This window comes from Herpailurus yagouaroundi, unplaced genomic scaffold (genome assembly GCF_014898765.1).
Source record: "Herpailurus yagouaroundi ecotype Mexico unplaced genomic scaffold, PumYag 139, whole genome shotgun sequence".
In the NCBI taxonomy this organism is placed as follows: Eukaryota; Metazoa; Chordata; class Mammalia; order Carnivora; family Felidae; genus Herpailurus; species Herpailurus yagouaroundi.
Genome location: NW_024412394.1, coordinates 65,310,794 through 65,326,061, shown reverse-complemented (window position 1 = coordinate 65,326,061; position 15,268 = coordinate 65,310,794). Strand labels below are relative to the sequence as shown.

General features: G+C 41.3%; 1 long non-coding RNA gene across 4 annotated transcripts in view; it reads left to right on the top strand.

The window, feature by feature from the left end:
* Positions 1 to 13,729, top strand: part of LOC121029851 (uncharacterized) — a 22,565-nt gene extending 8,836 nt beyond the window's left edge. The window contains exons 2-5 of one of the 4 annotated variants that reach the window (XR_005789934.1): positions 5,999 to 6,057; positions 7,599 to 7,677; positions 11,488 to 11,583; positions 12,767 to 13,729. This is a non-coding gene — a long non-coding RNA (uncharacterized LOC121029851). Of the gene's footprint in view, positions 1 to 3,854; positions 4,448 to 5,998; positions 6,058 to 7,598; positions 7,678 to 11,487; positions 11,824 to 12,763 lie in introns of those variants that run through there. The other 3 variants (XR_005789935.1, XR_005789933.1, XR_005789932.1) reach the window with 3 other exon arrangements.
* The last annotated feature ends 1,539 nt before the right edge of the window (positions 13,730 to 15,268 follow it).

The window sequence follows — 15,268 nt, the reverse complement described above, 5'->3', positions numbered from 1 at the left end:
GACTGCGAGATCGTGACCTGGCTGAAGTCGGACGCTCAACCGACTGCGCCATCCAGGCGCCCCAGAGGTTGTCAATTCTAATAGTGTTTTTAAATACCCAACTTTTGGCTTTTAAGAAGTTCCTTTGATTATATTTGTGTTTTCTAGTTAATTGATTTATTTTTTCCTTATCACTTCCTTCTACTTTCTTTGTGTTTACTTTGTTGTATTTTTTTTCTTTTCTTTTCTTACTTTGTTGTTGTTGTTGTTGTAGTTGTATTTTTTCTAATTTCTTTAGCTAGATGCTTAGGTCAACAACTTTTAGCTTCTCTTGTTTTCTCATACAAGCATTTAAAGGTATACATTTTCCTCTAAGGACTGGCTTGACTGTATCCCACAAGTATTTTCAATTTTAGCATTCTTTGGACCACAGTTGGGATTACAGGTCTAGGTTGATTTATGGAGGATAAATTCAATGTGTTGAACCCTTACTAAATATCTAAATATAGACCCCTATGGTAAGAATACTGCTGGCTTCTTTCCTTCTGCCTATAACATCAAGTACATGTATTGCATATTTTAGTTATGACTTATTCCCTCAAAGTTGCACAAACCTAATAATTTTCCCCTTTGAAAGGATCTTAGAGCCAATAGGGATGAAAGTGCCAATAACATGCAAGGAAGCAAGTCATAGAGAACATGAAACTGGAGAGAAATACTCTCAGCCCACCACAAATACACTTAAGTACCAAGATTATATTGGGGGACATGGCAGTTTTTTAAATAAACGTGTTTCGTATTTGTTCTCTACTCTAGCCTGAAGGACAAACCAAAAATTATAGCTTCCTAGTAAGTAAAATGAAAAGGACAAGTTCTTTGGCCAAGAGTACCCTCAGTTCTTTGAACATGTGTTTTGGAATAACAGGGGCAGCTATTCATGTTTTGTGTAATTATGTTCAAGCTCTGAATCTATAATTTGTTCTAATTTTCTATGAACACTCCCTTGCCACCATTTTTTTAAAAAGTTTATTTGAGAGGAAGAAAGAGAGAGAGCATGAGTGGGGGGAGGAGAGGGGCAGAGAGTGAGAGAGAGAGAGAATTCCAAGCAGGTTCCGCACTGTCAGCACAGAGCCCAACGCGGGCCTTGGTCCCACGAACCATGAGATCATGACCTGAGCCAAAATCAAGAGTCAGACGCTCAACTGACTGAGTCACCCAGGTGCCCCTCCCTTGCCACCACTTATTCTCTGCTATCCCACAATTCCTAAGATCTGTATTAGATGCATATTATACGGGTAACTACAAACCTTTAGAGAATTTTCTGTTATTGTTACAATGACCAGGAAAAATGAAAGAGGATTGTATTGACTTATAGATCATATGTATTTATTTAATCTTAAAAAAAATCACGTATTTTTAAGAATTTTATTTTATTTTTTTTATTTAAAAAAAATTTTTTTAACGTTTTATTTATTTTTGAGACAGAGAGAGACAGAGCATGAACGGGGGAGGGGCAGAGAGAGAGGGAGACACAGAATTGGAAGCAGGTTCCAGGCTCTGAGCCATCAGCCCAGAGCCCGACGCGGGGCTCGAACTCACGGACCGTGAGATCGTGACCTGAGCTGAAGTCGGACGCTTAACCGACTGCGCCACCCAAGCGCCCCAAGAATTTTATTTTAAAATAAAAATTGTATCTAAAGTGTACAACACACAAAAATAAAGCACACAGCATGGAGATGCAATATACCTAATGAAATGATGACTACAGTCAAGCTAATTCACACATCATCTCCTCACCTGGTTACTATTTCTGTGTGTGTGAGGACAGCACCTTTTGCAGTAAATTCCCATTATTCAATACAGTATTATTAATTATGGTCATCATGCTGTACATTAGCTCTCTAGACTTATTCATTATACATAACTGCAACTTTGTTCTGAATATCTCCCCATTTACCCACCTTCCTGCTCCTGGTAACCACTGTTATACTCTGCTTCTGTGCTATATGTTTGACTTTTTTATATTCCTATGTAAGTGAGATTGTACACTTCCTTCTCTGTTTGGCTTATCTCATTTAGTATAATGTTGCACATGGCAGATATTATCATGTGTATTTATATTAGGTTAAGCCATATGAGATTGCTGATATTTGATCATTTTTAACCTACAAAGATAGCAATTTCTTTTTTTTTTAATTTTTAAATTTTTAATTTTTTTTTTTTTTTTTTGAGAGAGAGACATAAGCTGAGAAGGGTCAGAGAGAGAGGGAGACACAGAATCCAAAGCAAGCTCCAGGCTCCAAGCTGTCAGCACAGAGTGTGACATGGGGCTCGAACCCACGGACCGCGAGATCATGACCCGAGCCAAAGTCAGACAGTTAACTGACTGAGCCACCCAGATGCCCCTTAACCTACAAAGATAGCAGTTTCATATGGCTCAATCCTGTATAATTAGAGCTTGAATAGAAGCAGATCTTATGGCACGGTCATAAAAGTTCCTTTTTCTACTAAGGGACAAAAAAAAAAAAAAATTGGAGAAAATTAAAGAGCCACCATAAGTAATTGTGTCATATGTTAGTAACCGTAACATTGAATGCTACTAACTAACTTAATGTTGAACTTTTGAGAAGCCTTTCAAGTCTGACTGTGAAAAAAGCCTTTTCTTTGCTTTCAGTCTAAAGGGGAAGATCAGTGGTGTTTCCAATGCTTTGGCACACTAGTAAATGGGCTTTGTTTCCTTTTTAAAAAGTTTTTAAAATTTTTTTAATGCTTACTTATTTTTGAGAGTGAGCGAGCAGGGGAAAAGCAGAAAGAGAGGGAGACAGAGGATCTAAAGCAGGCTCTGTGCTGTCAGTGAAGAGCCCAGTGCAAGTCTTGAACTCCTAAACCGCAAGATCGTGACCTGAGACGAAGCTGGAAGCTTAATCTACTGAGCCATCCAGGAGCTCTGCTTTGTTTCTTTTTTTTTTAACAGCTGAGGGAAAATGACTGAAAAGGGGAGTCAGAAGCAAAGCTGAAAGAATAATTATTACAAAGAGCCAAGCTAAATTCACTAATTCACTGTCAGGCAGTTTTCACTGTCTTACAAAGAAATAAGGCTATTGCTGTTTGAAGAATCTCAAACTCAGATGTTCCAGAGTGCATGCTGTTAATGCCATTTGTCCCCTAGAACAGTTTTGTTTTTGAGTTGCTGCAGTCTTGTCCTCTGGCATTACGTGGTCCCAGCATCTGCTCTGCCTTCCCTTTGGGTATCACACTAAGACACACCTTCTTAGAAATTATGGATCTGAGTTTTTCACAGTGAGGAAATGCTATCCCTTTACTTAATGCTTGAGTCTCTCTCTCTCTCTCTCTCTCTCTCTCTTTTTTTTTTTTTTTAACTCTGAAAAGCAGGAGGATCCAGAGCTTTGCGTGTTGGTCAGTGAATGGGGTATACTCTGATAATGTGAGAACAAAGTCAGAAAATGGGATTCAGTGAAACAGGTGATGGTAATTACAATGTAACATGCACAAGATTGGCCATTGGTGGAAACAAATCAGAAATGACACGGCCTTGGATCCAAATCTTGGCTCTACAACTTATTAGCAGGGTGACTTTGGCCATGTCATTTAACCCCATGCCTCAGTTTCCATAGCTGTAAAACGGGAATAACAGTATATCTATCTAATGGGTCTCCTGGGTGGCTCAGTCGGTTGAACATCTGACTTTGGCTCAGGTCATGATCTCACGGTTCGTGGGTTCGAACGCCACGTTGGGCTCTGTGCTGGCAGCTCAGACCCTGGAGCCTGCTTCGGATTCTGTGTCTCCTTCTCTCTCTGCCTTTCCCTCACTCGTGCTCTGTCTTTCAAAAATAAATAAATGTTAAAAAAAAAGTTTTTAAAAAGTATATCTACCTGAAAGGATGTTGAGGATTAAATGAATTACTATATGTAAAATATTTAGGACAGTGCATGACATGTGGTAAGTAATATGTAAATGTTAACAAAAAAAGAAAAAGAAAGAAAGAGAAGAAAGAGAAAGAAAACAGGAGCTCCGGATTTTTGCTCACGGACAGGGTATCTCTCTGACACCCTTCAGTAAACTGGACAGTTTAGCCATCCTTCCCTAAGCCTTCCGTCCTGCACGAGGCCACGACAGACCTTTGTCAAAATCCCTTACACATTTATGAACTTTCTTCTTTTTTTGACAAGAGATGGTGGGAAAACAAGTGTTCTGCGGGAGGGCTCTGATCCTCTGAGGAGAAAGCAGTCCCTCTGTGCCAAGTGTGCTCTTGGCCAGCATGCTCTGCAGCCAAGGGTGCTGGCCACGTGACTAGAATCACCTGAAAGATCTTCCAGACGTTCCCACCGGACCGTGCTACCAGCAGCAGCCACCGTGCATCCAGTCTGCATCGCTGCACGTTGGTCTGGGCGGAAGCGGAGGCTGGCGGGAGGACGGTGGGGAAACATACAACTGAGCCCCCTGTCTGTAAGCACACACACTTACACAGCTTTTCATTTTGAGGAGCTGACTGGAACTCTGTAAGGAACTACAAGAAAAATAGCTAAGGGCTGAAGCAGTGACTTGGAGCAGTGGTTTTTCAAAGTGTGCTAGCGGGATCATTATCTGCACTGGCATCACTAGGGAATCCGTTTTAACAAGCCTTCCTGGTGATTGTGATACTCAAGTTTGAGAAGCCCAGGCCTAGAGCTACAGTAGCTGTGCCCCTCCCCCCGTTCTCCGTCTCTATTTCTCTCCATCCTCATGGTGTCAGTGTCTTGGTCATTGTCCCCCTTACCACACACCCAACATCCCTTTTAAGAAAAAAGGGACTGATTAGATCTTTCCAAGCTATTATGCCTACGTGAGCCCTCAGAGAACCAGGAGAGGGGATTTGGCGTTTTCTCTCCTTGGAGATGAGAGGTTGCAAAACCGCTTTCTTTCTGCAGGTGAAAATTAGATAATCAGGCTTCATTTAGAAGCCCAGCAGGCTTTATAAGCCTCATTCTCTCCAGGCACAAAAAAGCCTAAGGGAAAGAAGCTGAGTGGTTTATCCCTGATGAAGGAGGCTAGCCCAGATTGCCCCAACTAAAGAACTGAAAGGGCTTGAAGATGCATTGCTTTGAACCAGTGAGACCTTTTTCCATTCTTCTATAAGATTTAGCACCTAGGATTTCCCCCAGAGACCTTAGGTGTGATCCTTTGACACATAGTTTGACGTGAACCTATCATCTATAATTCTGTGGAGGAAACCCGTGGAACCCACGGGCACAGGCGCCCAAGCATCCGTCTGGCCTCCCACTTTGGGAAGGGTAAAGGGGTGTTCCCTTCAGCTGCCCCTCCAGAGGGCTTGCTGTGGCAAAAAAAAAGGGCTGAGCCCAGAAGTGTGCATTCCTGGAGCTTTGAGCTGTCAGTCTTCTCTAGTTCTCCCGATGAGTTGATAGATGAATGAAATGAGATACAGAATGGTTAAGGAAGGTTCTTGATTACCCAGTTTGCCAGTGGCTGAGTTTTTGTTTTTTATACAGGAAAATTATAAGGTAGAACTTTCCTACTATCTTGTGGGTTAATGATGTCCAACATAGTAGCTACCAGCCACGTGTAGTTATCTTAAATTAATTAAAATTTAAAAATTCAGTTCGGGGGGGCTCACCTGGTTGAGCGTCTCACTTCGGCTGAGGTCATGATCTCGAGGTTTGTGAGTTTGAGCCCCATGTTGGGCTCGCTGCTGTCACACAGTCCAAGCAGAGCCCTCTTTGGATCCTCTGTCCCCCGCTCTCTCTGCCCTTCCCTTGCTTGTGCTCTCTCACAAGATAAATAAAACAAAATTCAGTTTTTTATTTGCACTTAGCCACTTTTTAAGGGCTCAGTAGCTGCATGTGGCTAGTAGCTACCCTATCAGAAAGTGCCATACAGAATATTTCCATCACTGCAGAATGTTCTATTGGATGCACTGGTCTAAAGTGATTGTTGTTGTAAATTGATATATGTCCTACATAAGTCGTTTGAATCATTCGCTTGTTTCCTTTGTCTCAAAAGATATTGCCAAGAAAAAGAGGGTAACACTCCGACCTCCAGCAGACTGAACTAACACAAAAGTAAGATACACTGAGGTATTTCAGTTAGTTGCTTACCTGTCTGTCGTTTACATGTCATTGTTTGGTATATATATACCTGTGTATATTTGTCCACTCAATTATTCTTTCAGTTGGTGTGCCTTTATTACATCACTACCATATTTTGGACATAGCATAGGTACTAGCATATTGCCTTGCCCGTAAGAAGCTGCTGTCCAGAAGAGACAGATGAAAGAACAGATCATTGTAATACAGCATGGTATGTTTTAATATGTATAATGATATGAAGCGCTTTAAAGAAGCAAAAAGAGGAAATAAACTCGTTGGGCCTGGGAGAATTAGATAAGGCTTCTCAGAGTGGGTGATATTTGAGCTGAGGCTGGAAGCATGGGTAGGAGTTTGCCAGTGGACTGAGGCGCCCAGCTACAGGAAAGCATATGCAAAGGCACAGAGGCATGAAATGGCTGCTGTGCTGGGGACAGTGAGAAATGCAATATGCTGGGTTGGGGTGGGGGATGGGGGGAGTAATTAGGGCCAGGTGGGCACAGGTGGTACCTGCCTTTCTAGCAAGTTGGAACTTTGTCCTCTAGGCACGAGCACTTATTTTAAGTAGTCCCCTTCGTCCAGCTTTAATGTAGTAAATCCTAATAAAGAGGCTGGTGGGTGGGGGCACCTGGCTGGCTCAGTCAGTAGAGCATGAAGATTCTTGATCTCAGGGTTGTGAGCTTGAGCCCCACATTGGATGTAGAGTTTACTTTAAAAAAAAAAAAAAAAGCCTAGGAGCCTGGGTGGCTCAGTCAGTTAAGCCACTGACTCTTGATTTCGGCTCAGGTCATGATTTTGTGGTCATGAGATCGAGCCCTGTGTCAGGCTCTGCACTGAGTGTGGAGCCTGCTTGGGATTCTCTCTTTCTCTCTCTGCCAACTCCCCACTCATTCTGTCTTTCTCCCTCTCTCTCTAAATAAATAAACATTTTTTGAAAAGGGCTGACAGCTCATGTAGTTGAAGGTATCAAGGTACATTATGTGCTTCACACTGGGCTTAGCACATGGTGAGTACTCAACACGTCTTCACTCCTGCCCCTTCCCGTGCACGTTTGCACCTGTTTTCTCTTAACAAGCAGCTGCTTCTTACCTGCCCTTCCACAGTGCTTCTAAGTCCCTGGAAGTGAATGATTTCTCATTTCCCTGGATGTTAAGTCTAACAAAATCTCATCCTCCTATCTATTATGGGCTCATTGATATGGTCCTTTCGACAACAGTTAAAATGTCTGCTTCAATTTATCTGCTTTCTTTCTCCTGCTAAATTTTTCTCTTTCCATTATGATATATGACCTTTCTGCATATAACTTTACAAAAAATGTCTTTCGTCTATCTATTACTGCCCCTGACATCCTATCATAAGACAGTGTTATAAATGGAGAACTTTCAGGAAGAGCTTCATTTTTAAAAGGGCATCTCTTATATTTGAATGACTGCAGGGGTTTCATTGCGAGTAAATGTGCCAGACAGATACTGCTCTTAATTGTGATGTATTAATAACAGGCACCTAATTCATCCTAGGTCACTGGCATGCAGGGCAAGCATACAAATGGAGGCACATTCCAAGCGTCTAAGTATTTATAAATCAAGCTAACAACTGGTAAGTAAAATTTGCTTTATCTTTCTACATTGATAAATAAACCCTCATAATGACAAAAAAAAAATAAAACATGTTTCAAGCAATAGCTTTTATGTGACAGAAAGTTGGTGAAATACAATTAAATCTAATGATGATTGCACATATCTGAATGTCCTTTTGATGAGCTACTGATTTTTGTGGTAAGACCAAAAGAGACATACATAATTCATAAATGTTTCTGTAGATCTTTTTCTTTTACTTCAGCAAAATCACTATGTTATCAAGATTTTTGGCAATGATCTAAGGGATTAAGAAAATGAGGGGTGCCTGGGTGGCTCAGTTGTTTAAACATCCCACTCTTGATTTCAGCTCAGGTCACGAACAGCACAGTTTGTGAGTTCAGGCCCCACATGGGGCTCTGCGCTGACAGAGTGGAGCCTGCTGGGGATTCTCTCTGTCCCTCTCCCTCTGCCCCTCCCCTGCTCATGCTCTCTCTCTTTCAAAATAATTAAAAATAATTTTTTAATGTTTATTTATTTTTAAGAGAGGGAGAGAGAGACAGTGTGAGCAGGGGAGGGGCAGAGAGAGAGGGAGACACAGAATCCCAAGCAGGCTCCAAGCTCTAATCTGTCAGCACAGAGCCTGACACGGGGCTCAAACTCACGAACTGTGAGATCATGACTTGAGCTGAAGTCGGACACCTAACCAACTGAGCCACCCAGGTGCCCCTGCCTCTCACTCAAAATTAGTAAATAAACGTTTAAAAAAAGGAAATATAATTGTGTTCAAATACCGTTTGAATATGCTTACATTCAAGTGTTTATTAAAATAGATATAAACAATAGAAAAATTAAGTGACTTTTATCTACTAAAAAGTAAACAGCAAATTATTAACAAATACCAACATTTTAATGAAAAATCTTTAAATAAAGATGACATTTTAAATTTATTTTTTTGAAAATTTAAATGCTATTGAATAGTTTAGTAAAAAGAAAGCACTTTAAACTCTTGTGTTTGGTGTCCAGTGTAAGGAAATGCTCCATGCCTGTTAGAGCAAATTCACGAGTATGCAAATTTATACTTAATATCGCAAGATGTTCCTTAGTAGTTATGGGCAATTGTGTTGAATACCACCCTAAGTCATGAGAACCTCCAGAACCACAAAGTAGAACACGAAGATGAAACAAGAAAATGGACCTTCAGCCTCCTGGGAGATTACGATCTGTCATGCAAGAACCTAGCGCACTCACAGTATGTCAGGAAAGGTTGACAAGTTAATTCGTTTTGTTTCTCTCCCACCTGTTTGTGCCATTCATAGCCTTCCCACAACCCAAAGCAACGTCTGTCTTTGACTTTGGCAGTGACACAACCCACTAGCCATCCTGGCATTTGTACGCAGGTGCCTTTGTCTCAAGAGCAAAGGACAAGAGAGGTTGGAGAAGCATTTCCCTGGGGCCTGATCAGAGTAGGTACGCAGGTGCTAAGTAACGCCCAGGCCAGGAACCCCGCTGACCTGGGTCTAAGGGCAGGCCTGGATATGTCTACACTCTGTGTCTTGGTCCATTTGGGTTGTTATGACAATATCATAGACTGCGGTTTATAAACAAATTTGTTTTTCGTAGTTTTGGAGGCTGGGAAGTTCAGAGTCAAAGCAACTGCAGACACTAGACAGGTAGTGTCTAATGAGGACGCTTCCTAATATATAGATAGCCCTCCTGCTGCGTCCTCACGTGGTAGAAGGGGTGAGGGAGCTCTGTGGAGTCTCTTTCATGAGGAAACTAATCCCCCATCTGATCACCTCCCAAAGGCCTTGTCTCCAAATACCATCAAATTAGAGATTACGTTTCAGTTTATGGAAGAACGACAGAATATTCCACTCCAACATAGGCCTCTTGGGCATAAAGATTATTTTGAGGTGATTATTTTAAGAAACAGCAGATACAGGAGAAGCTCTGAAAATGGAGTAGAAATTAGGCTTTTGTAAGGGAAATGGACATTTATACAGGAAATCCCAGTTGTAAGGGTGTCTCCCTCTCTGTACGAGGAAGAGAAGGTTGTCTCTAAATCACAAGACTCTTGCCAGTGGAGAAGGTGCCTACCCATAATTGGTTTCCCTGACACCCCCCCCTTTTTTTTTTTTTTTAAATCCTTAGTCGAAGACACCATTTAAACCTGAATTCTAAGCCACCTCCTTGAGTGTTACTGATTTTTCTCTGGGTGTCTCCCATGTGTACATGAAGTATACATGTTTAAAAAACTTTTTTTTTGTTTTTCTCTTGTTAATCTGTATTTTGTTCCAAGGGCCCTAGCCAAGAATTTACAACAATAGAGGAAAAAGATATTTTCCCTCTTCTACAATATGAATTTTGGAGGAGACACAGCCTATAACCCTCTGGGTCTGGAATTTTATTTATTACAAACCTATTACCTCAGATTTAGGTGATAAATGAGACCTTGGCCTCTTAGAATTGTTTGTAACGGATGAGTGTGTAGGGAGAATGATGGTGTCATAACATCATGATACTCTGTATTACACATATTTTAAAATGATGTTACTCTTTCTACTACAAGAATTTAATGAACGAGGATGTTTTTGTAAGTACACTGCCCTTCCCACTACCTACCTGACACATAGAATCAAATTAGGCACTATCATTTCTCCACCCTGGTTCCAATATATATTTTATGAATCTTATATTTCATCTGAGCATGAGTCACTGATACAGATTTAGGGCATGATTTTTGTACTACCAGTTATGGTCACCGGGGGAACCATGACTTGGAAGCTTCTTGGTTCCATTTCAGCAGGAGTGGGGATGTCTCTATAGTCTTGCTGTGAGATGGTGGGGGCAGTTTGAGGGGGTACCTTGGACTGCCTGAGGCACACTAACAGAAAAGTACCTCCCATCCCAGAGTCAAGGTATTTTTTTTTTTGGATCTGAAAGGGGAAAATAGCCAATTAATTCATGCCTATATATATGATTCTGTACATTGAGAAGATTAAACCACATGTTTGAAATTCACAGGGTCCATGTATTGCTTGCCTTTGATGTCCCGGGCTTCTGTTCTGCAGAGTGCCTCCAGCCCCTGGTGGGGCTGACTAGCCCATGACCCAGCACCTAACATTTAACATTTGCTATTTGATAGGTTGAGTTGAAAATGAAAGGGTAATATTCAGAGAGAAACTTCGAGGAGGCAGATGGGACTGGAAATTTTAGCAAAACGCCGGGACAGGTTTGGGGCTGCCCTTAGGTGAAAAAGGGGAAGGCACGAGAACAGATGCATGAACATATCATGTGAACGACTGAAGCACATGCATGTTTGCATATATAATTTATGTTTGAACTGAGTGCTATGTAGGACAGAGAAAGTGGGGAGGAGCTGAGTGAGCCCATTGGCCTGAATGTGGAAAGCCCGGGCTTTAGTGAAGAAACTGTCCATCTGCAGACTACTCTTTGGACTGCAGCTCACACTCAGGGGTGTTACAAAATAAACGAAGGCACATTAAAATTATGAAGCATTTAGTTGAGCAAACATCCATTCCAAATGAGCAACACTAAACCGGAAGTGATGAGAGCTCCACTGATAGGAGCTAGGGGCAAGACTTTTATAGAACAGGTGCAGAAGCAGGGAAATTATTTGATTGGCTATTATAGCTTAAGCAGTTGCCTCATTTGGGAAAGATTAGTTGGCTGTTTGTGATTGGTTGCCTTTAGATTTCAATTTCATAACCTTGAGGCATTTAATAGGCTTAGGTTTTGGTTTGCTTGTGGTAGGCTGCCAAGGCATTAAAGCCCTCAGTTTAATGGACTCCTTTAATTAATTTAACAGGGAACGGATCCTCTTCATGCAGCGGTCAAGTGAGAAACTGGAGAGTTTCTTGGAAAATACTCCCATCTTCCATCTTCCTTTGAACCTCCTGCTCTGGTAAAATGTCATGCAAGGAAAGGACGGGGTCTTTGTTTTGACTGGCTAAAGTGGTCTCCTGCTAGGAGCTGAGGGCAAGAATATAAGATTACTTACCAAGATATCTTCCTGGGAGCCCTCTGGTATTATGATCACCTAACCCTTCTGTAAATTGCCTTTAATTCTCTCTGCCAATAGGACTTTCCCAATAAGCCAGGGCAAGTGTGAAGGATAAAGTTGTAAAAACAAATGCAAAACCTATTTTCTAGCCTCTACTTGCTTTGAGGATCCAGATTTATTTTTTCTTTTATTTTTTCTTTTGTTTTTAATTTTCCTTATTATTCTTTCTTACAAACCCTTGTGTCCAGGGCTGACTTTCAATAGATCACAGCGAGGGAGCTGCTCTGCTATGTAGGAAACCCCTTCTGCCCAGAAGCAGGTCTTCTATGCATGGCTTAGCACCAGGCTCCCCACAAACCCCCTGTTGCCTGGCAGGTGAGGGGGTGGCCCCCTTCCAGCTGCTCCCCTTTCCCGGGTGGAGGGGCTCTCCACATTGATCGCGATGGGGCACACCCGGGAGGGACGGCTGGGCACCCGCTATCCCTGGCCAACACAAGTCCCCCAGCGCTGCGGGTTATCAATTCTGCTTGGACCGGATTCTGACTTAGAGGTGTGGAATCACAATCCCACAGATGGTAGCTTTGCCCCAGACAATCCAGATTTAAATGATAGTAATAAATTCTTTACCTATTGAAAACAATAACAAAATATTTTTAACCTTCTCTATCTTTGTGCTTCCAATCCTTTTGAGTTTGAATTCTCTATACAAACTCATGATTGCTTACACCAGTGTCTGAGTACCCTGTAATTCTTATATCTCTGGGTGTAGTTGTTACAGAAAAGTGATGTCCACCCCCACACCCCCCCCAAAAAAAAAAGAAAGAAAGAAAAGCGATGTCCAATATGGTGGCCACTAGTAAGCGGCTACTGAGAACTTGAAATGTGACTGATCTGACTTGAGATGTATTCTAAGTGTAAAATACACAGTGCATCTCATAACCCTTGCTTCGCACCTGTATGGAATCCCCTCCTCTTTGAATGTGGGAAGGGCCTGTATCTTCCTTCTAACAGAATATGGCAAAAGTGATGGGATGTCACTTCCACAATTATGTTACATAGATTGTAATTTCCATCTTGCTAGCAGACTCTTTCTGTTAACTCTCCTTTGCTGGCTCTGGTGACGTAACCCACCCTTTGGAGAGACCTATCTGGCGAAGAACTCAGGAAAACCTCCAGCTGGCAGCCAGCAGCAAGATGAGCCCCTGAGTCTGGTAGCCCACAAGGAACTAAATCCTGCCAATAATTGTGTGAGCCTGGAAGTGGATACATCCCCATTCAAGCCTCACATGAGACCCCAGTCCTGGCTGACATCTGGATTGCAGTGTCATAAGAGATCTTAAAGCAGAGGACCCACTAAGTCAGGCACAGATTTTCTGACCTACAGAAATTATGAGATAATGTGTTCTGGTAAACTGCTAAGTTTGTAGTAATTTACTGTACTACAGTAGATAACTAATACAGAACCAAAAAGAAGAATGTCAGCTATCTCATTGTTAATTGTTTAATATTGATTACAGGTTGAAATGAGAGCGTTTTGGAATATATTGGGCCAAATAGAATATTTCACCAAAATTTTACCTTTTTTTTTTCTTTTTTACTTTTTTAATGTGGGTACTAGAAAATCTAAATACGTGGCTTGCATTATATTTACACTGGACGGCACTGGCATAGAACTCCAAGGAGACAAGAACTTCCTGTAGTTTATGCAGCCCAGCATCCTGGAGGGAGTTGGTTGTTACATCCTTAGCATCACCCTGTCACTTCCTGGGGCATGCTACTGAAACAGAAAATAGTCTGTCACTTCTGGAAAAGATTGATTCACCCTTTTTGAAGATGGGGGAAGCTGTTGTATAATTTTTGCCCAGAGGTGAAATCTGCTTAGTCTTCTTACTTTTGGATGCTGCCTTCAGGGTTTAATTTGTTTCAAATTAAGAGCAGGTGGCAGATGCAATTAAAGGGAAGAAAACAATTGCAAATTAAGCACGATTTTTAAAACTTATTTGCAAGGCAGCAACACATTCAGGGAATAAATGCTAATTATTTTGAATTATTTGTTTACTCATTGTGTCATATGTGTGCCATTTACTGATTAATGCTTTACTACTAATGCCACCTCCTTTATTGCTAATTAATAAAGCTAAAATGTGGGGTCCCTAGCTGGCTCAGTCAGTAGATCATGTGACTCTTGATCTCAGGATCATGAGTTCAAGACCTACCTTGGACGTGGAGCCTACTTTAAACAAACAAACAAACAAACAAACAAACAACAGGGGCACCTCTGTGGCTCAGTGGGTTAGGCTTCTGACTTTGGCTTAGGTCATGATGTGCTGACAGCTCAGCCTAGAGCCTGCTTTGGATTCTGTGTCTCCCCCTTTCTCTGCCCCTCCCCTGCTCACACTCAGTGTTTCTCTCTCACTCAAAAATAAACATTAAAAAAAAAAAGAAAAAAAAAGCAGCTAAAATGCTATGACTAGTGAGTCTGATATACCCCCTCTGGAGGGTCTGATTTCCTCCAGGCCTATGTGCCCACTCCCCAGGAAATTGCTGCTGTCCAGAGCTATTGATGTGAATGTAAGTTTTTATAACCCTCCAGTGTGTTGGAAGATAAAATATGTAGGTTGCTGAGAATAGCTAGGAGGTAACCAAGACATTGCGTAGAGTAACTAATTGTTGTAACTTTAAACTTAATATATTATATTAATATAATATATATAATTATATGTAATTATATAAATTTATTAAGATATTTGTATCTTTTAGAGGAGAGTTTGAGAAATTCAGGGAAGAGTGAGGAGCTTCCTGTAGCAGCACCATTCAACATGTCCTCAGTTATCTTAAGCAAATTAACCAGCAAAACAAAACAAACATCAAAACAGGTTAACAGTTTTGATATTAATTCATTCAAGTAGTTCCCCAAGTGTCTATCAAATACTTCTTCAAACCACATACAGAATTCTCTGGAGAGGAGGGTTTTAAATAAAATATTTTCTTTCTCATTATACTATTAGTGATGCAGTAGAGTCCCTCGTAGATTGGTGCAGTTGGCACTGTTTGGCAGTCCTCGCCCTTAATTTGACTCTGGTCAGTCATAAGCATATATGAATGAACCTCACTCAAATGAATCTCTAGTGAGCAGATGCTTTTTTAATATATGAAAAGTGCTAACAATAAAGTGAGAACAAAACAGGATGAGCTTCTCAGCTGATTCAAGGACTTATTAGCTTGATACCCAAAGATATGTGGAAAACTAACACCTATCATAAATATTCTAATTTCAAAAATGTACTTGAACCAGGATGTGTTGCCCTGTTGAGGCTGAAGTGATTAGGGGACCAAGTTCACACCTCAGGGCATCATATCTTGTAATAATACTGTGTGTACTATAACTCCAAGATTGAAGAAGTACTCCAGGATTAGTGGAGGTGGCCTGTAGTACTTGTTCAGAGGAGTTAATGTGCCAAAGTTTTTTAGCCTTATGTATATGACTGGGTGTTCAGAGAGACCATTAAGCTTCTTGAAGGTGTGATTTCACCCACACTCACCCAGGTTTTTTCATCTGTAATTGTGCACCCCCAAGGAGGACTTC